Raw genomic sequence first — 22,221 nt, forward strand, 5'->3', positions numbered from 1 at the left:
TCCTTCAAGATAAGACCTCTAACATTCCAACGGTATCGCTTCTGAGAATTAGTCTAGAAAGGCAGAAGCTTGTAATTAATTTCAACACATAATTTCAAAAATTTTGGAAATTTATTTATTTATTTTTAATTTGACTTATAGATTTGTAATATTTTTCTAAAATTGATTGGAAAAAATCAGAATTATTTGGGGTTGGCTAAATTCCTAATCTGAAATCAAAACTATGCTTTCCTTCTCCATCTATTTTCTTGATTTAAAATAGAAATTTGGAATCTGAAATCTCAGTTGATTCTGATTCTAATCCTACAAACTCTACCCACCCCAAAATTGAATTGGCAGTTTGAACAGATAGATCCAAATCAAGCCCATGGGTTTTAATTGGAAGTCACTATTGAATTTAATTTGGATTTTTGAAACCCTATCTCAGGCTCAAGAATCCAATGTGCATTTTGTTAAATTTTTATCTCATGCTCTATTTAGGCATTTTTTATTTGTTGTCATGCGAATATTCATGCGGCGACGTAATTGTGACAATATAAATTGTGATCATAATATATCGTCTTTGGATTAAAACCCCTCCATGTGTCGAGTTTTCATTGCAGTGTGATGATAGCAAACTAAAACTCCTGTTTTTGAGATCATCGATGCATAACTTAGTCAGCAATAACTAGTAATTCTTAGTTTGATTTATAGATTTATAATATATTTTTTAAAATTTGATAGAAAGAATCAGAATTATTTGGGGTTGGCTAATTTTCTAATATGAATATGAAACTATACTTTCCTTCTCCATCTATTTTCCTGATCAAAATTGAAATTCCAATCTGAAATCCCAAGTGATTATAATTCTAATCCTACAAACTCTACCCACCCCAAAAATGGAATTGGCAGTTTGAACAGATAGACCCAAATCAAGCCCATAGTTTTTGCTTTTTGCTAATCACTATTGGATTTGATTTGGATTTTTAAATCCTACTTCAAGCTCAATGATCTAGTGGAATTTTATCATCGACCATCCACTTCCTTCTAGATGAAGGACACATATTCATCAATCACATCTAAAGATTAAGGTAAGATTCAGAAGATATATTTTTATTTTTATTTTTAATTTACTTTAAACTTTTGAATGTGACTAATGGACAGGTGTCATTTATCCAGAAAGAAATGAATGATCCATTTTTTTGTTAAAAATAAACCTGATAAAATTCCATATTTCTTTTTTTGAAACTAAAGAGAATATATAAATATATATAAAAGGAATAATATAATGATATTACAAAGCAAATTATAGTCTCATAAAAACTCTCCCACCAGCCTCCTCAGCCAAAATGGCTTTGAGACGTTCAGGGAACCCTCCCGGATCAAAAATCACTTCCTTGTTATCATTTATCAGACTTGCCAAAAAATCAGCACCTCTATTCGTCTCTCTAACTTGATGAACCACCTTACATTGTTGCAGCTTCCCTATGGAATCCCAAATCTCTTCAAGTAAAAAAAGGACGTTCCAGTGAGTATTCACCACTTTCTTGACCATGTCCACGCAATACTTCGAGTCTGAATAAAGCACCACTTTACTATATCCTTGAGATACAACCTTCCTAAGGCCACTATCCATCCTCATGAGCTCACAAGAAGTAATATCCTGCACCTCAACACCACCCGCTATAGCAAAAACACCATCACAAACATGGTTACGGCATAGAACACCATAACCACTCATATTATTTTTAACCGATCCATCGGTATTAAGGACTACCCAACCATTGTCTGGAGGATTCCAATGATGAAACGATGGCAATCAGAGAACATAAGAAACAAAAAGACCCCACTTCCCAAAAAAGTCACGATGAAAAGAGGTATCTTCCACCAAAAGCGCATCATCTGAGAACCTATATTGTACCATACGAGTGATTCTGCAGAACAACTGAGAGATAGTGTTCTGCCCCCTCCCAAACACTCTATTATTGCGTTCTTGCCAAATGGAGTAGACTAAAATATTAAAACTAGAGCAACGAACAACACTCATTAGAGAGTTCTTAGCAAAGTGTTCCGCTACCCATTGCACCGTCTCACCCCATGGCATAGCAGCATGTGTAGAAAACCCATTGAGATGAAGGATGCATTTCCAAAGATCAACTGAAAAAGAGCAACTAAATAAGAGATGATTGATCAATGACTTCCTCACCTGAATTGAATAAGGGGCAGGTAACATCCATCAAAACTCCCGAAGAGGCCAAACGCTTCTTTGTGGGAAGCCGATTGAGAATAGCAAGCCAAGTTATAAATGAGAAACGAGGATGATGTTTTTTACCCCAAACCACCTTTGACCAATTGATCTTCAAAGCGGGCTCTCTAACTTGAAGAAGAGCTTATTTCAAAGTACATTTACCAGAAGGATGAAGCCTCCATATAGCAGTGTCACAAGGTACACTTCGATGAATACGGGTCTTCTCAATCTCACCCCATCTACTAAGAATGAGGCTATCCTCAGTCCTTGCAAGCCAACCCTCACAGTTACTACGAATCGATGACACAGTGGCTTTAGAATCCCGTCCAAGAGCAGTAATTAGGTCCTTATCATTGATTTTAAGGGGAGCACCTGGTAACCAAGGATCATGCCAAAGCAAAGTGTTTCTCCCATCATGAATCAAATTGGTAATACATCTATTAGCATAGTCACGAAGACTCAAGATAGCTTTGAAAGAACCTGAGCATTTAGAAGGGACAGGGAGAGACCAAATGGAGTTTTTGCGCAGCCATCTATGATGAACAAACTTGGACCAAGCTGAAGATTTATCACTCACCAGTCTCCACAGTTGCCGCATCATGCAGACCCTATTCCAATCCTCCATACTCCATAAACCAAGGCCACCCTCATCCTTTGGCCTACAAATGGATCTCCAAGAGACTTTGAAAGAACCATGATCTGCTGAGCCCCGCCAAAGAAACCTAGCCATAGCCTTGTTGAGATAATTAGTAACACTCCGCCGCAATTGGAAAATAGACAACCAATATCTAATGATCCCCAAAATGACTGAACGGATGAGGGTAAGTCTTCCTGCAAAAGATAGAGTTAAATTTCGTCAAGAATTTAACCTCCCCTCCACCTTGGTGATCAATCCAGCATAATCAGATGGAGACGGCCTCTTAGAAGTCAAAGGCACTCACAAGTAAGTAATTGATAGGGTCCCAATATTGAAGCCCAAGACATCACAAAAGAAGGATCTATCTTCCACTGGCACCCCAACAAAAAATATCAAAGACTTGCCTTGGTTAATGGTGAGGCCAGAATTATTTGAGAAATTGGTAAATATATTATGCAACAACACCGAATTACTTCTAGAAGCTTGCCCAAAAACGAAAATATCATCTGCAAAGCAAACTGAAGTGATGACGGACCATGACATAAGGGATGATACTCAAAGGACCTTGCAGAAGCGGCTACAACAAGGGAGTAAGTAAAATATTGTAGCACTAGGTTGAAGAAGATCGGAGACATCGGACAACCCTGTCTGAGACCCTGATTAGCATAAAAGCGAGGGGACTGGATTCCCTCAATGGCAATGACAAATGAAGGATTAATAACACATTGCACCACCCAATGAATAAAGGTGGGATGGAAATTGAGCTGCATCAACATAGTGAAAAGGAAGCTCCATTGGACTGAATCATAAGCTTTCCTTAAGTCAATCTTCGCTGCAAATCTGCCAAGTCCACCATCTAAGTGATAGCCTTGCATGATGTAAAATTCCATATTTTAGTATGCATTTTGTTAAATTTTTATCCCAAGCTTTATTTGGGTCATTCCATTATGTAAAAATATAGACGTCCAAATGATCTCAATGCTCTACCAAAAAAAAAAAAAATGATCTCAATGCCTTCTTATGTTGGAAATTGTTCCAACAGTTAAAAACCTCTTACTTAAATAAGTATTAGAGAAAATTTATTTGATTTAGATAATAATTTTTTACTAAGAAAAATGCATCACTAGAGTAATCTTAAAGCATTAATTTGTGCATTTAGCAACAAAACAGATCAATTTACCATTTCACATGGACGAAGGGATGTTGTTTTTCCTCTAAAAATTGTCAATTCCCTCATGCTACCTAGGTTGAATTCCAATAATTTGGGTTGAATAATATATAATAATTTTAATTAAACGTGTTATTTATTTATTTTTATTAAAAATTAATAAAAGATTATATATACCTGAGCATCCCTAAATGCAATAAAAAATAGAATATAAAACAAACATTAACTATTACTTTCAGTATTGCATGGTAGAAATAAAAAAATCAAAAAAGTTATTATTGCTTTCCTATACTGTAGTATAATTACTATCTTATCCTTTCTATTTTTCAAAATTATAAATACAACATTAGACTTTTCCTATAATTACTAATGTTGCCTTGCATTAAGTTTTGTTCGTTAAATGATGACGCGATATCTTTGATTTATTCAAAAACCCCAAAATAACCCAAAGATTTTATATTATTGACTTACACTTTATGTTAAAACACATTATTATTTTTAATAATTAAGACAAATTAACCCTAAATTTAAAGTGCTAAACTTTCTTCTTCTCTTACCAAATAAAAAAATAAAAACTCGTCTTCTTTCTTACCTCATCTTGGAAGAAGGAAGGAGGGGGGGGGGGGGGGGAGAGGTTTTTCTTCATCTTCCTCTCAACTCCCTAAATCCAACTCTTTCTTCTCCCTAGATATAACCCAAAATCGAGATCCAACTTAGCCTTGTCTTTCAGTTTTAGTTATCTACTTTCCAATTTGATGCTATCAATTTTAGGAAATTCCTATTTCCCATAGGTTGTAATTTCTAGGGTTACTATCGTGAGGGGAAAGACTGCTAAATATCACTTTTATTTATTTAGTTTTATTTTCTAATTTGACGTTATCAATTTTAGGAAGTTTTTCCCTCTGATAGGTTGTAATTCACTGTGTTATTGTGAGGGGAAGAGACTCCTAAGTATGTTGCGTCTCTCTCGACAGTCTCCCCATCATCTTCTTCTCTTTATTTGTTTGTCTTTTTTTTATTTATTATTATTTATTCCGTAAAAGAGCTCAACCAATTTCATTTTGTCATCGACTTTTCAACCAAAATTCCATATCTAATATGCATTTTGTTAAATTTTTATCCCAAGCTTTACTTGGGGATTTTTTATTTGCTGTCATGCAATGATTCATGGATGTGAATGCTTTGTAATTCATTTCCATGCAATTCCCTACAGTGAACAGATTAAGGTCCCGTGCAAGGATTACAAAAGACTATGCTCAGAATGTATTTGATGCTTACCGGAGGGGTATATCCTTCTTCTTATACTATAAGTGTTACCATTTATGTATTTGGTAAGTTTGCTTGGCGGAGGCTGTTGTTTCTCCTGGGATTATGCCTCTATGTCATTGGTCCTGCTCAATCAGTGACTGAGTTGACATTCTCAATCGATAATGGTTGCCATATTGGTCCAGCGTACGTTACGCTATGAACACGCTGGTTGGTTCTTGTCCCGACTGTATGATATGCGTAGCCCCGGCCGGGTCTGACCCGACCGGGTAGGAAACTACTGTATCAATTTCATATATTAAATTCTACCCAAAAAATTCCCAATTCGAAAACCACGATTTCTATCAACTTCTCTCAGCAATTTTGATCTACAATGGAAAGGGCAGAATCATCAAAGAATCTTCTTAATGTGCGTGTCTACCAATGCCACGTATGGTTGGTTACGTATGGACACAATTAAATGCAGCCTTTTTAATATAATTAAATTCGAATTAATAAATAAAAATAAAAAGGAAACGTTGTTTTAGCGTGATTTTGCTAGGTTGGATTATTATATTTATTTATTTATTATTATTATTAATTTTTTATAAAAGGAGAATTTATTTAATAAAGGGTCGATTATAAGTCAGAGGTTTAATGTTACAAAATTCACGAAGCCAAGAAGTAAAATGTGACCATGATATCCTATTACAACAGTTGCATGAGCATTTTTAGTTTTATGCTTCTCTAAATAATTATTATTTGAATTCTTTTGAAAGAAAAAAACTGATTTTCTGTCAGTTTTGTTTCAAGTTTGTATGCTGGCATCCTCATAAGACTTGTAACATTGATTAAAGTTTATTATTATTATTATTATTACTTCTAAGATATGAATTTATACTCTTTTTAATATCTCTTAAAGAAATATGGTCAATGTGCTTTTGCCACAATAGTAGTAGTATTTTATATAGAAATAATAAGTTCAGAGAAATTCTGGGTTTGATCGGTCGTCCTTTTGCAGAGTACAACTGTGATAAGTCAAATATGTACGCTAAGAGATGTGTTGAACTTGACACAAAACATGCATTGAGCCCCATTACCTCTCATGTCTCTCTAGATCTCCGTATTAAATGTTATAAATAAGTTATCATTATATATTAGCGTTGGTAAAACTAATATAATACAAGAAAAAGTTCTATTATAACTCTACAACTCATCAACTGGTTTGCACCAAAAAAATGAAAACTCATCAACTGGTCCTCTCATATGTTGTATTTTTTATTTATTCAAAGGAAATAAACTCATGCACTAGATGTGCCCTTTATCATCTCTTTAGAATGCATTGTGAACCACTTAAAAGTCATGCCCATTTAATATCAGCTTATTGATATATCTTTTATCATCTTTCATTGGCATTGTCAACATTTGTATTTCATGCCAATTAACATGATCACCTTGACTGAACATTCGATCATCACCATTTGCAATCCATCTGCATTTAACATCAGTTCAATTAAATCTCTTACCATCATCATCTCTCTCTCTGATCATGTCACAGTCGTAAAAGTTTAATTTACCATTGCCTGTGCACCACCTACTACTTAACATCATCACCATTATCATCATAAAAGAACAGATCGAACGAAAGAGAAATTTGGTGAAGCTTTAATTTTATAAGGAAAGTGATTCAAATGCTAATATAATGATTCAATCTGCAAAATGCACTGTGTGATAAGTCATCAAGTGGGTGCACTAAGGGGATTTGCTGCACTGGAAACGACAATTTCTCCCAGTATGAGAGACACATCACTTATGTTTTACCATGCATTTAAGCTATTGTACACAATTTTTTTAGTGTTTATCATAATTTTATCTTTAATACATAGAAATAAGCTCTCTGATCCATCTGAAAAGAAAATTGAATAATAGAAATCTTTTCTATTATTGTCCACTTACTCATTGATTCAAGTATCATGAAACAGACTCTCTTGAAATAACATGCATGGAGCCTCATTACCTCTCATGTCTCTCCACATTTCTATCATTATAGCATCATATGATGTAACTACAAGGTTGCTTTACTATAATCAAGTGATCACAACTTATGTAATCTTAAATTATATAATCTTTATAGCTAGAAGAACAAATATAAACTAAATACATTATGATTATATATTCTCAACCTTAGAGGAATAAGATACTAATGCACTATGCCATATATCATCTCTATATAATTGGCATTGGCATTGTCAACCATTGAAAGTCATACCCATTTGACATTAGCTATTGATCGAACATGGTAGAAGCCTTGTGCACTAGATACAATTGTCGTTTATCATCTCTGCTTTGTCAACCATTGCAATCCATATCTCGTCAACTCAATAAAATATATACTCTCCTAATTGTCATAATCACTCCATCAGATATAAACATTCACGGCCACCTGCTAACCAATTCATCGGTTTTCTTACATTCTCATCCTTCATGACGCCCTGTGTTTCTTTTTTAGAATGAACCCTACGCTTAAAAAGTACTTATTTTTTAAATACCAAGCAAGGATTTTTTTTTGCTTGGTCAACAGAAACCCATAAATTTTATTTGATTAATAAAAAAATTCCATGGAATAAGTGAAGTCTTGGAATACAAGAAATAAGAGAAACCAAGAAATTTGGTTTGGAAATGGTGTAAAAGCAGGAAGCTGGAATCAGAGACTTCATGCATGGGAATTGAGAAGTGAGAATTGGACAACAGTTCTAGTCTAGCTTTTAAGTCATATCGTACACACTTCACCAATGCAGGCCAACAAATAAAACAAAATAATTTTATTAAAAAAAATTCTTAAATAAAGTGGTTTTTAATTAAAATAAACATGTTTAAGCCTAAACTATCAATTTCAAGCTTATACCAAGAATCTATCACTTTCAAGCTACAAAGATTATGGAATAAATATGGAATCAAATAGACTACCTCATGGCAATTATTGCAATTTAATTGATTAGGTCAACCACAACATGTAAGCATTGGATGAATTTCTCAATTTTTCAGTGCCATTCTTCTACTCATTCGGATATTCCAAATGCTATTTTTCAAACTAATTGTCAACATGCATTTTACAAAATTAAACTCAGTTTGACTGATCAGATATCCTTAGAGTATATGCTTTTCCCTTAAGGTGAACACAATCCCATTTATCACTGGAACATCAATAACAAAGAGAGTATTATTAATTAAGAACATTGTATATATGAAGAGTGGATTCACATGTAGATATAGGAGTAGTACGTACGTATAGTTATTGTCTTTTCTTATGAAATAAAAAAGGAAAATCATCTATCTTGATGCCGTGCAGATGTTTTTATTATCACTTAATTTGGGCAGGTTTATACAAGTAGATCACTGCAACTGGTGTAGGGTCATGTGATTCTCTCTGGCTAAGTCACTTTGCACACCTCATTGATGTACTACTCTACATTACTTGCTGAGACAACTTTATTTCAAATGATAAAAAATTACATATATATACCTCTTAGATTTGTAATCAAATACATATACTAGCTCTAAAAAGAAATTAATTACATATTCTTTGTTACTGTCAAGTCTTAAAGCTAAACGATGATTTCTTTTCAAGAGTGATAGATGTAATATAATTGATTGTAGATTCTGAGGGTCTACATTACTATATATAATTTATTCATTGGAAAATCATTTTGTCACACCTCATTGATTTGCTTTTCCACATCATTTGCTCAAAGAAATACGATAATTTTTTTTTTTTTACTTTGTTTATACAATGATATTTTTTAAAATATTTTCTATTAATAAATTGCATCATTAAGGTCAATCTTAAAACATCAATTTGCACATCCAACAGTTATAATTAGAAAGACTTGTAAGCTTGATAGCAAGACAAAGGTTGTTTATGGGTGTTTGAAATAATTTACTCCTATTCCTTTCGGGTCAAAATCCAATCTTTTAGACAGACACAATAATAATGTTTAATTAACTATATTTTTTTTATCCTTTCTTTTTGGTTTAAAGTCAACAAAACGTTATATCAAGAATAAGTACTTGATTACGGAAAATGTACATGATTTAGATTTGACATTTCCGAATGAAACAAAATATAGATTATGGAAAACAATTTGGACTTATATCTTCAGCATGGTTCTTGCCTTCTTGGTGAAGATTAAGAACTTAAGATTCGACTAAAAGACCACCTTCAACATTGTCATTAGCAGTAAACCATCTGATAATATCCCAATGCAGAAAAAGAAATTTGTCTAATTAAATGCATCGTTACCTAGTGATAGAAAGTTTTCTTATAAAATTAAATAAAAAAATAATCCCATCTATATTGATGCCTTGCACTGCTGACTTATATTGTCAACTCTAACTGGTACAGGGTCATTCCATAAATAGATCTCCAAATGATTTCAATGCCTTTATTAATATTAGAGAAACCTTATTCGATTTAGATAATAATTTTTTATTAAAAAAAATGCATCACTGAGGTAAATCTTAAAGCATTAATTTGTGCATTTAACAACAAAACAGATCAATTTTACCATTTCACAATGTGGGCAAGGGGATGTTGTTTTTCCTCCTTTAAATTTTGTCAATTCCCTCATGCTAGCTAGGTTGAATTCCAATAACTTGGGTTGAATAATATATAATATTTTTAATTAAACGTGTTATTTATTTTGTTAAAAAAATAATAAAATATTATATTATATCCGAGCATCCCTAAATACAATAAAATATATAATATAAAACAAACATAAACTATTACCTTTAGTAATTGCTATGGTAGGAATAAATAAAAAAAATTACCATTGCCCTCTTGTACTATAGTATAATTACTATATTATTTCTTATACTTTTTAAATTTAAAAATCCAACCTTAGACTTTACATAATTACTATTGCTGCCTTGCTGTTAAGATCTGTTAGTTAAGTGATGATGTAATATCTTTGATCTATTCAAAAACCCTAAAATAACCCAAAGACTTTACTGATTTACACTTTATATTAAAATACATCATTACTTTTAATAATTAAGAAAAATTAACCCTAAACTTAAAGTGCCAAACTATTTTTTTTCTTACCAAAATAAAGAATAAAAACTCGTCTTCTTCTCTTACCTCATTTGAGAAGAAGGTTGTTGGGGGTGGGGGGGGGGGGGGGAAGGTCGTTCTTCATTTTTCTCTCAACTACCTGAACCCAACTCTTTCCTCTCCCTAGATAAAACCCATAATTGAGATCCAATTTGGCATTGTCTTTTAGTTTTTGTTATTTACGTTTTATGTTATCATTTTCAAGAAGTTCTTACCTCCAATAAGTTGTAATTCCATCGGATTGTAGTCTGATCCAGTCATTGGTAACTTAGACACCATTGGATTAGGGAACCTACCTGTCCATTCCGGAGAGAAAAAGATCCAATCTAACTTCTCTCTTACCAAATTAGGCGGATTCTGTCTATTGGTCCATGTGTACGGACACCTAGGCGTGTGAATCTCCTGAAGGTTCTCATCCTGTATGAGTCCCCTCAAAGCAGCTAGCGCACCCGATGGTTTAAAAGTTCCCCCAACTTATCTTTAGCTTCCAGCAGCTCATTAAAATCCCCCATCATTATGAAGGGGTCCTGTAGAGACTGTAGCAAGGATGCAAGGATGGACCAAAATTTTTTCCGATCATGGTATTGGGGTGGAGCATAAATGAATATCACAACCAAAGGGCCATCACTCAACTCATAGCGAAGTATAATGACTGACGAGTAGGAAAAAAATAAGCTGAGCTTGAAGTCCACATGATGCTAAAACCACTACCCTCCCCTCAATCCTTTAGAACCTCGGCTGTCCTCACTTTGAACAATAGAAAAACCATTAAAAAGCTTACTTCTACCAAGAACAAACAATTTATGATCCCTGCATTTGGTTTTGCACATGAGAACAAGATTAGGCCTGTGTTTCTTAAAGATTTTTGCTTGACAGTGCTGTGTGAAATTCCCATTAATGCCTCGAACATTCCAAGCCATAATCTTCATTATAACAACTAAGGTATTTAGATATTGAAAGAGAGATTGAAGGCAAGTGGCCTTCCTCCTCCCCTTGGCTTCCCAACAACAAAAAACAGATCGAAGGCAAGGAAATTTACATATCGTCATCTAACTTCTCAACCAAAAGAAGAAAGAAAGGATTTGACTTTGTGGAATCCAAAATGACAAAATACATGAGATAAAATTGGTACTTCATGCGGTGTTTTTTTTTCTCTAAATGAGGAAAATTTTGTTACTTAGGTTCTTAATTCTACAAGGGCAAAAGAAACATTAAACATCCAACCATAACAGTAAATTGACACTGTTAGAAGTAAAGAGCATAATAATTTCATAAATAACAGGGATTATGTGAAAAAATGTTAATTGTGGGTCCCACTTTTCACTTTTCCATAAAGTCCCACACATTTTGTGGGGCTTTGAAAATGGTTGGAGTGGAAAAGTTGGATTGCCACCTCTCCAACTTTCTCACCCCAAGCAACCAAACAAACTACATTTTTAGGATTTAATTGAAAAGTTTGTTTTTTTGAAGATTTTCCCCACCCCACTTTTATTCCAGCAAACAAACGCAGCCTTGGAGGATGTTCCTACTATGATTTTACCATTGTTTCCTGTTGTTATAGTCGTCAACGTGCAACGTAGGTGAATTTCTTCATAGTTGTCAACGTGCAACTTAGGTGAATTTTTTCGCATCAAAATGCCTTGACAACATGTGTAGCCTTGATCGTGTAAGTGTCTTAGTCGACTTGGTTACCTTACATCTGAATTCTAACCCCCTCCGATGCCAAGTATGGATCCTTTACTTGAAGAGGTAGAAGATTATGCTCCCCTCACATCCCTCCACCGCACATTTAGGAAGGGTACTTACCTCTCAAATGTGATTGGTGATCAAAGTGACAGTAAGTTGATTAGCTAGATATATAGTGTTTTCGTCCTTGGGAGATCTATTTCGAACAATATACCTAGTCCTCTAATGCCTCTACTTCATGAAATAATCCAATTTGAATGTTGTATGGCAATAACACTTGACTTGTGCAAAGCATATGATAAAATGGAATGGTGCTTCATTGGAGATACTTTGGGTATGCTAGAATTCGACGGAAATGAGTCCAATGGATATTGCAATGCCTCTCCACAATCGAATATCACATTAAGATCAACATGCAACTAACAAGCATGATGAAACCTTTTAGAGGGCTAAGGCAAGGGTGCCTGTTGATCCCTTATATCTCCATTCTTTGTTGCAAAGTCCTCTTGGAGATTGTCTTCAGCCATTGGGATACCTCATCTTTCTGGCATCAAAGTAGGTGATCATCCCTAGAGATCAATCATCATTTTTTGCAGATCAATCATCTCTAAATTCTCCATCACGTTTTAGTAAGAAAGTTCCCAAACCAAATCAGGAGACAAATTTCTCAAACCCTGGAAATAAATTAAAGAAGTTTCATCACTTGGGATCTATCTTGGTTTTCCATCAAGTATTGGAAAATCAATGAGTCAAGTATTCTCATACGTGTATGACAGACTTCAATTAAAACTTGAGGGTTGAAAAGAAAAATTACTTTCTTAAGCAGGGAAAGAAATTCTTATAAAGGCATTTGCATCTACTCTACCCACATACACAATGTCTAACTTTCTCCTTCCAAAAGAAATGAGCAACAACTTAACCAGATTGATTAGGAGGTTTAGTGGAAAAACAATGGGAATTCTGGAATCAATTGGATAAAGTGGGATAAATTATATTGCTCAAAGAAGCAAGGGGTATCGGGTTCAGGGATTTCCATTCTTTTAACAAAGCCGTGTTGGCGAAACAAGGATGAAAGTTGCTAATTCAACCAAAAACCCTTTGGGCTAAAACCCTAAATTGGAAATGCTTTAAAGATACCCATTTCTTAGATGCCTAGGTTCCAAAGAGGGCCTTGTGGGGTTGGAAGGGCATTCTTGTTGAGAGAGATGTCCTTAGTAATAGAATTTTAAAGGGTATAGGTAGTGGCCTTACAACTAGAATTTATGGGGACCCTTGAATACCACCTCCTTTGTCTCCATATCCTTTAAAACCTCCTATTGCAATGGGGCCACTTCTTGTAGGTGATCTAATTGACTGGAGATGCAAATGTTGGAAATCTTACTTGTTAGATTCCTTATTCACCCCTGATGAGAAAACAACCATTCTTTCAATCTCGATAACAAATTTGGAGGTTGAGGACTATGGGTTTGGATGGAATCAACTACTGGTTAATTTCAAGTTAAATCTGCATATTATTTAGTCAAAATTTTCCCTAATTGGCTATCAAGTGTCCCCTGTTTAGCTCAAACATCAATTGGGGTAGGCTGTGGAACAATAATACATTATCCAAGATCAAATATTTCCTGTGGAGAGCTACTTATGAGGGTATTTCAACTCTAAAAGCACTGTTTGAAAGAGATAGTAGTCAATCCCCTGTGTGTTTTCTATACCTATCGCAAGGTATATCTTTGGTTGAAATTGTTAACCAAACTTTGTTTTTCGATGACTTTGCTAAACAAATCTAAAGAACATTACTTTTAAGGATTGATTCATTTGTATTTGCTTGGAACTCCCTGCACATTTGGTTGGATTTTTTGGAAACCAAACTATTTTCTATGAATCAGAGGGGTTATGTGAACACGTTGTGTAGTGTTTTATGTTGGGTTATTTGGCTTAATCGTAAAAATATTATGTTCAATGGCAAAATGTTTTCTTTATTTGACTCTTTGGAATTCTGTGATAGGTCACTTAGCGATGTTTTCTTGGCTCAAGAAGGATCCAATGTGTAGGCTTCTTTAGAACATTTTAGTGCGCTCAGGAGGAATAACTGCCCAATTACATTAGTTTTAGTGTGTTTGTAGATGTTGTTTGGAACACCTCATCAAAGCACGCCGGGAGAAGGTTCTGTATTGGTCTTTCAGCCCTTGTCATAGAACTTTAGGCGATCAAGGATGCTCTTTTTTATATTTTGGATCTTCATATTACATTGGGGGTCTGCTACTAAGACTGTTTTCCTGCCGTGAAGGCCTTAAATAACTAGATGCAATCTCTTGATTGGCCAAGCTACGGCATTGTCCATGACATTTTGTAGAATCTCTTTCTTTTGTTAGATTTTGCTATATTAGAAGGTCTCTTAATGCCCAAGCAAATTTTCCTGCCAGGGAATCTAGAGTCTCTCAGTTACGTATGTCTTGGTCGATGTTCCCACCAGCTTGCATTGTAAGTCTTCTTTGTTAGCCTTAGCCCTCAACTTGGGAGTCTAATATAATTCATAATTGTATCTTTGTTATAAAAAATAAAAAGAAAGAAAGAAAAGAAGAAGAAGAAGAAGATATGCCGAATTCTCTTCACCTAATTTTTAAACATAATATTGAATAGATTTTAATAAAAATATAATAATATTCATGACTTGAGACGGTAATTTGTTCAATGAGGTATTAAAATATGCTAGAATAAACCGGATTATATTGTAGCGACCACCATCGAACTTGAATCTATTGATTTTCGATATCAAGTTTCTTTTTGGTAAATTTGAACAATGTATTCCTGCTTACATTCCTAAGAGTTCCAATATGGTAGCAGACCTCTTAGCAAGGAAGGCCCTTTTGGTTTCGGGCCCGAAAGAATGACCGATTTTTAGTCGGGATTGATGGAATTATGTTCATCTTTCAATGTTGCCCGCAACGAATAGAAGACCCAATTACCCAAAAACAAAAAGAGTACACCAGATTACAAGGGGGGACACAAATTATAAGGCCAACAACTAATTGTAATTTTTTTATTTTTCTCTTTTTTATTTAATACAAACTACCTTCTACGCGAAGAAAGAAAAATAGTAACAAGAGAAATACATTAAAATTCACCCGAAAAATAGGAAAGAGAAAACACACTAAGAGATAATTACGGACAGAAAAGGAATAGAACAGCACGACCCACCCCACGCACCCGAAGCTTCAATCTCCATAGACAAATGAGCAAGCTTGGACCAACCCTGAATTCTATTATATAAAGGGGAAGAAGGTAAACTTCATTTTACCGACATCACAATGGAATCCATTTCCAACACCACAAGCAAAATGGTGATGCTTCTTTTCCTGGATCACAAACTTTAAGCCCTCCCCAGCTCCGGCCGTCACGTTCCCAACCATGGTTGCTCCGGTCACGTTGCATGTCTGATAACTCCCCCAATCTTTCAGCAGGAAGACACTGTGCACTCTGGTGCCGTTTGGTAGATCGTATTTGAACACTGTATAAAATTAAACAATAATCAAAGATGATTCTTAGAGTAATTATCATGAACAAAACCCAATTAATATATGAGTTAAAACACAAACCAAGAGTGTCATTTAGGAAGAAGGGATCATTTTGACGTGCCCAAGTCACTATAGTTGAACCCAAAATGCCAGCCTTGGGAACCTCCTACGACAATTGTTTTTGGAGTATGAGCTGTCACCACCATCATGGAGGCAGCAACCACCAGCATAAAGACGATGTAACCAGCCCCGCTTCTAATCGAATCCATCTTCTTCTCAATTCAAACTCTACAGAAAAGTTTAGGGAGTCTTTTTGTGTATCAAAGGTGGTGTGAGAATTTAGATGGGTTTTCATTATCTTATATAGAATATAAAACAACGGGACTAAAAAGGTTAAGAGTGTTAGACATTGAAACTTGTCTAACAATGACATTTGTATCACTAGGGTCAATCTCATACCATCCATGAGATGTAAATAGAGAGAAACCATATTCAACTAATGCTTTAACCCATTAACCTGAAACTATATTCAGGCATTCAGCTAATGCTTTAACCTATTAACCTGACTTCCACCTGTATAGTGGATGGACTCGAGTATTTCACGCAAAACAAAGCTAACACATCTTACAACTAATTAATTTGATACAACTCTTTCAAGACAACTTTTATTTATTTTCTTATATTTATTAACCCATGCCACTTAGAGCATTTGGAAGGGAGAAATCAAACAAATCAGCCAAGAAGTCAAGCAAAATTACCAAAATTATTTTCCACATCACCCTTCGGGATGAGGGTTTGTTTTGAAAGCTTTAATTGTTATAGCATTCGAAAGTAAGTAGCGAAAAGAATCAAGGATTGAACATAGCATATAGATGGACTCGTGATTTCCCACGTCTCCCTACAAAATTATTGCAAAATTTTTATAAAGTTAAAACCTTTGCTCAAATCAATCACCAAAGAGACTCAAAGTGTTTTCGTACCCCTCCCCCCCCCCCCCTCCCCTTCTTCCTTCTTTTTTTTTCCTCTCTTCTCTTCTTTTTGCCCTTTTTTTTCTTTTTTTTTTTTTTTTTTTTCTCTTTTTTTTTTTTTTTTTTTTTTTTTTTTTTTTCCCTCCTCTTTTTTTTCTCTCTTTTTTTTTTCTTTTTCTTCTCTGTTTTCTTCCCTCTCTCTTTTTCCTTTCTTTTCTTTTTTTTTTTCTTCCCCCTTCTCTCTCTCTCTTTCTTCTTCTTTCTTTTTTCTCTCCTCTTTTTCCTTTTCCTTTCTCTCCTTTTTCCTCTTTTTTTTTCTTTTCTTCCTTTTCTCTTTCTTTTTCCTCTCTTTCTGCTTTCTCTCTCTCTTCCCTCTCCTTTTTTCCTTCTTGTCTCTTGGGGCTTTTTTGCTTGGTTGGTTTTCCTTGTTTTTTCCTCTCTTTGTTGTTGCTCGTTTTGTCCCCCTCTTTGGCCTCCCTCCCTTTCTCGTCTTTTTGTCTCTTTTTCTCCTCTTTTTTTTTTTTCTTTCTCTTCCCTTCTTTTTCTTTTTTGTGTTTTTTGGGCCTTCCTTCTTTGGCTTTCTTGGTTTCTCTTCTCTCCTTTCCGGTGTGGTTTTCCTCTGTCTTTTTGCTTCTTTTTCTGTCCCTTTCTTTCTCTTTTGTCTTGTGTTGGTTTTTTTCTTTTCTTGTTGTGTTCTCTTCTTTTGTTTGCTTTGTTTTTGTTCTTTCTTCTGTTTGGTCTTTTGTTCTTTGCTTTTCTTTTTCTTCTTCTTGGGTTGGGGTTCCCCCTTCCTGCCGGGGGTGTTGGTTTCTCCTTCCTTCCCTCTCTCGGTTTTGGATGCTCTGTGTCTGTGGTGTGGCTCGTTCTCCTTGTCGTCCCTCGCTTGCCCCCCGTGGTGTGATGGTTTGGCGCTCGCCTGTCATCCGTGGGGCTCCTCTCGGTCCCGGGCCTTTTTGGTGGTTGCTTGGTGCTTGGCTCCCGCCCCGTCCTCCTGGCCTCCTTCTGTGGATGCCTGGTTTGTCTCGGTTCCCTCGTGTGGATACCGTCCCGGTGGCTTCTCCTGCCCTTGCTTCTTGGCTCTTCGCTGCGCCTGCCTGGTGTGTGAGGCGGTCCTTCCCCTTCCTGTTTTGTGCTTCCTCTTCCCCGGCTTCCCGTTGTGGGGTGCGGCGGGCTTGACTTAAGCTGTCTACCTTAGAGACCAGCTTCTGTTGGCTCTTCCGCTCTTGTTCCTTCACTTCTTTTTTGTTCTGTGTATTTTCTTTTGTCTCCTCGTTCTTCCTCTTCCTTTGTGCTGTTTGTTACTTCCCCAGTTCTGGCCCTCCTGGGCGGCTTTTCCCCCCCTCCGGTGGCGTCGTTTCTTGGCCGGAGGTTTTTCCCCGTTCCCCCGCGGCGCCGGGTTCTCTCCGTGGGAGCTCTTTGTATGAGACCCTAGCTGTCCCCTTCCCCGTGTTTTGTGGCCTTGGTCTTGTCTCTTTCTTGGTTTCCCTTTTTCTTGCTGTTTTGCTTTCCCCTCCGCTTGGGTGGTTGTCCCTTCCCCCCTTTGTTTGCTTTTGTTTGCCTTCCGCCCTTTTTTGTCTTTCTTTCTGTTTTGTTTCTTTCCTTGTTTTTTGTTCTGTTGTGTTCGTGTTGTGGGGGCATGGCCTCTCTTGTCCTTGGTTGTGGTCCTCCCGTTCCTGGGCCGTGGTGTCGTTTCTTCTTGGGAGATCTATTTCGGACAATATACCTACTCCCTAATGCCTCTACTTCTTGAAACAATCCAATTTGAAAGTTGTATGGCAATAAAACTTGACTTGTGCAAAGCATATGATAAAATGGAAAGGTGCTTCATTGGAGATACTTTGGGTATGCTTGAATTCGACGGAAAATGGATCTATTGGATATTGCATTGGCTCTCCACAGTCGAATATCACATTAAGATCAACATGCAGCTAACAAGCAAGATGACACCTTTTAGAGGGCTAAAGCAAGGGTGTCTGTTGATCCCTTATATCTCCATTCTTTGTCACAAAGTCCTCTTGGAGATTGTCTTCAGCCTTTCGTATACCTCATCTTTCTTGCATCAAAGTAGGTGATCATCCTTAGAGATCAATCATCATTTTTTTGCAGATCAATCATCTCTAAATTCTCCATCACGTTTAGTAAGAAAGTTCCCAAACCAAATCAGGAGACAAATTTCTCAAACCCTGGAAATAAATTAAAGAAGTTTCATCACTTGGGATCTATCTTGGTTTTCCATCAAGTATTGGAAAATCAATGAGTCAAGTATTCTCATACGTGTATGACAGACTTCAATTAAAACTTGAGGGTTGAAAAGAAAAAGTACTTTCTTAAGCAGGGAAAGAAATTCTTATAAAGGCATTTGCATCTACTCTACCCACATACACAATGTCTAACTTTCTCCTTCCAAAAGAAATGAGCAACAACTTAACCAGATTGATTAGGAGGTTGGAAAAACAGAAAACAAATGGGAATTCTGGAATCAATTGGATAAAGTGGGATAAATTATATTGCTCAAAGAAGCAAGGGGTATCGGGTTCAGGGATTTCCATTCTTTTAACAAAGCCGTGTTGGCGAAACAAGGATGAAAGTTGCTAATTCAACCAAAAACCCTTTGGGCTAAAACCCTAACTTGGAAATGCTTTAAAGATACCCATTTCTTAGATGCCTAGGTTCCAAAGAGGGCCTTGTGGGGTTGGAAGGGCATTCTTGTCGAGAGAGATGTCCTTAGTAATAGAATTTTAAAGGGTATAGGTAGTGGCCTTACAACTAGAATTTATGGGGACCCTTGAATACCACCTCCTTTGTCTCCATATCCTTTAAAACCTCCTATTGCAATGGGGCCACTTCTTGTAGGTGATCTAATTGACTGGAGATGCAAATGTTGGAAATCTTACTTGTTAGATTCCTTATTCACCCCTGATGAGAAAACAACCATTCTTTCAATCTCGATAACAAATTTGGAGGTTGAGGACTATGGGTTTGGATGGAATCAACTACTGGTTAATTTCAAGTTAAATCTGCATATTATTTAGTCAAAATTTTCCTTAATTGGCTATCAAGTATCCCCTGTTTAGCTCAAACATCAATTGGGGTAGGCTGTGGAACATTAATACATTATCCAAGATCAAATATTTCCTGTGGAGAGCTACTTATGAGGGTATTTCAACTCTAAAAGCACTGTTTGAAAGAGATGGTAGTCAATCCCCTGTGTGTTTTCTATACCTATCGCAAGGTATATCTTTGGTTGAAATTGTTAACCAAACTTTGTTTTTCGATGACTTTGCTAAAAAAATCTGGAGAACATTACTTTTAAGGATTGATTCATTTGTATTTGCTTGGAACTCCCTGCACATTTGGTTGGATTTTTTGGAAACCAAATTATTTTCTATGAATCAGAGGGGTTATGTGAACACGTTGTGCAGTGTTTTATGTTGGGTTATTTGGCTTAATCGTAAAAATATTATGTTCAATGGTAAAATGTTTTCTTTATTTGACTCTTTGGAATTCTGTGATAGGTCACTTAGCGATGTTTTCTTGGCCCAAGAAGGATCCAATGTGTAGGCTTCTTTAGAACATTTTAGTGCACTCAGGAGGAATAACTGCCCAATTACATTAGTTTTAGTGTGTTTGTAGATGTTGTTTGGAACACCTCATCAAAGCACGCCGGGAGAAGGTTCTGTATTGGTCTTTCAGCCCTTGTCATAGAACTTTAGGCGATCAAGGATGCTCTTTTTTATATTTTGGATCTTCATATTACATTGGGGGTCTGCTACTAAGACCGTTTTCCTGCCGTGAAGGCTTTAAATAACTAGATGCAATCTCTTGATTGGCCAAGCTACGGCATTGTCCATGACATTTTGTAGAATCTCTTTCTTTTGTTAGATTTTGCTATATTAGAAGGTCTCTTAATGCCCAAGCAAATTTTCCTGCCAGGGGCTCTAGAGTCTCTAAGTTACGTATGTCTTGGTCGATGTTCCCACCAGCTTACATTGTAACTCTTCTTTGTTGGCCTTAGCCCTCAACTTGGGAGTCTAATATAATTCATAATTGTATCTTTGTTATAAAAAATAAAAAGAAAGAAAGAAAAGAAGAAGAAGAAGAAGAAGATATGCCGAATTCTCTTCACCTAATTTTTAAACATAATATTGAATAGATTTTAATAAAAATATAATAATATTCATGACTTGAGACGGTAATTTGTTCAATGAGGTATTAAAATATGCTAGAATAAACCGGATTATATTGTAGCGACCACCATCGAACTTGAATCTATTGATTTTCGATATCAAGTTTCTTTTTGGTAAATTTGAACAATGTATTCCTGCTTACATTCCTAAGAGTTCCAATATGGTAGCAGACCTCTTAGCAAGGAAGGCCCTTTTGGTTTCGGGCCCGAAAGAATGACCGATTTTCAGTCAGGGATTGATGGAATTATGTTCATCTTTCAATGTCGCCCGCAACGAATAGAAGACCCAATTACCCAAAAACAAAAAGAGTACACCAGATTACGAGGGGGGACACAAATTATAAGGCCAACAACTAGTTGTAATTTTTTTATTTTTCTCTTTTTTATTTAATACAAACTACCTTCTACGCGAAGAAAAAAAATAGTAACAAGAGAAATACATTAAAATTCACCCGAAAAACAGGAAAGAGAAAACACACTAAGAGATAATTACGGACAGAAAAGGAATAGAACAAAGAGAGCATCTTCTCTGGCCAAGCCTGAAGCTTCAATCTCCATAGACAAATGAGCAAGCTTGGACCAACCCTGAATTCTATTATATAAAGGGGAAGAAGGTAAACTTCATTTTACCGACATCACAATGGAATCCATTTCCAACACCACAAGCAAAATGGTGATGCTTCTTTTCCCGGATCACAAACTTTAAGCCCTCCCCAGCTCCGGCCGTCACAGTTCCCAACCATGGTTGCTCCGGTCACGTTGCATGTCCGATAACTCCCCCAATCTTTCAAAGAGGAAGACATTGTGCACTCGGTGCCGTTTGGTAGATCGTATTTGAACACCTGTATAAAATTAAACAATAATCAAAGATGATTCTTAGAGTAATTATCATGAACAAAACCCAATTAATATATGAGTTAAAACACAAACCAAGAGTGTCATTTAGGAAGAAGGGATCATTTTGACGTGCCCAGTCACTATAGTTGAACCCAAAATGCCAGCCTTGGGAACCTCCTACGACAATTGTTTTTGGAGTATGACTGCTCACCACCATCATGGAGGCAGCAACCACCAGCATAAAGACGATGTAACCAGGCCTGCTTCTAATCGAATCCATCTTCTTCTCAATTCAAACTCTACAGACAAGTTTAGGGAGTCTTTTTGTGTATCAGTGTGAGAATTTAGATGGGTTTTCATTATCTTATATAGAATATAAAACAACAGGACTAAAAAGGTTAAGAGTGTTAGACATTGAAACTGTCTAACAATGACATTTGTATCACTAGGGTCAATCTCATACCATCCATGAGATGTAAATAGAGAGAAACCATATTCAACTAACGCTTTAACCCATTAACTCGAAACTATATTCAGGCATTCAGCTAATGCTTTAACCTATTAACCTGACTTCCACCTGTATAGTGGATGGACTCGAGTATTTCACGCAAAACAAAGCTAACACATCTTACAACTAATTAA

Source organism: Hakea prostrata, chromosome 6 (genome assembly GCF_041222555.1).
Source record: "Hakea prostrata isolate BN-2017 chromosome 6, UWA_Hpros_2, whole genome shotgun sequence".
Taxonomy (NCBI): Eukaryota; Viridiplantae; Streptophyta; class Magnoliopsida; order Proteales; family Proteaceae; genus Hakea; species Hakea prostrata.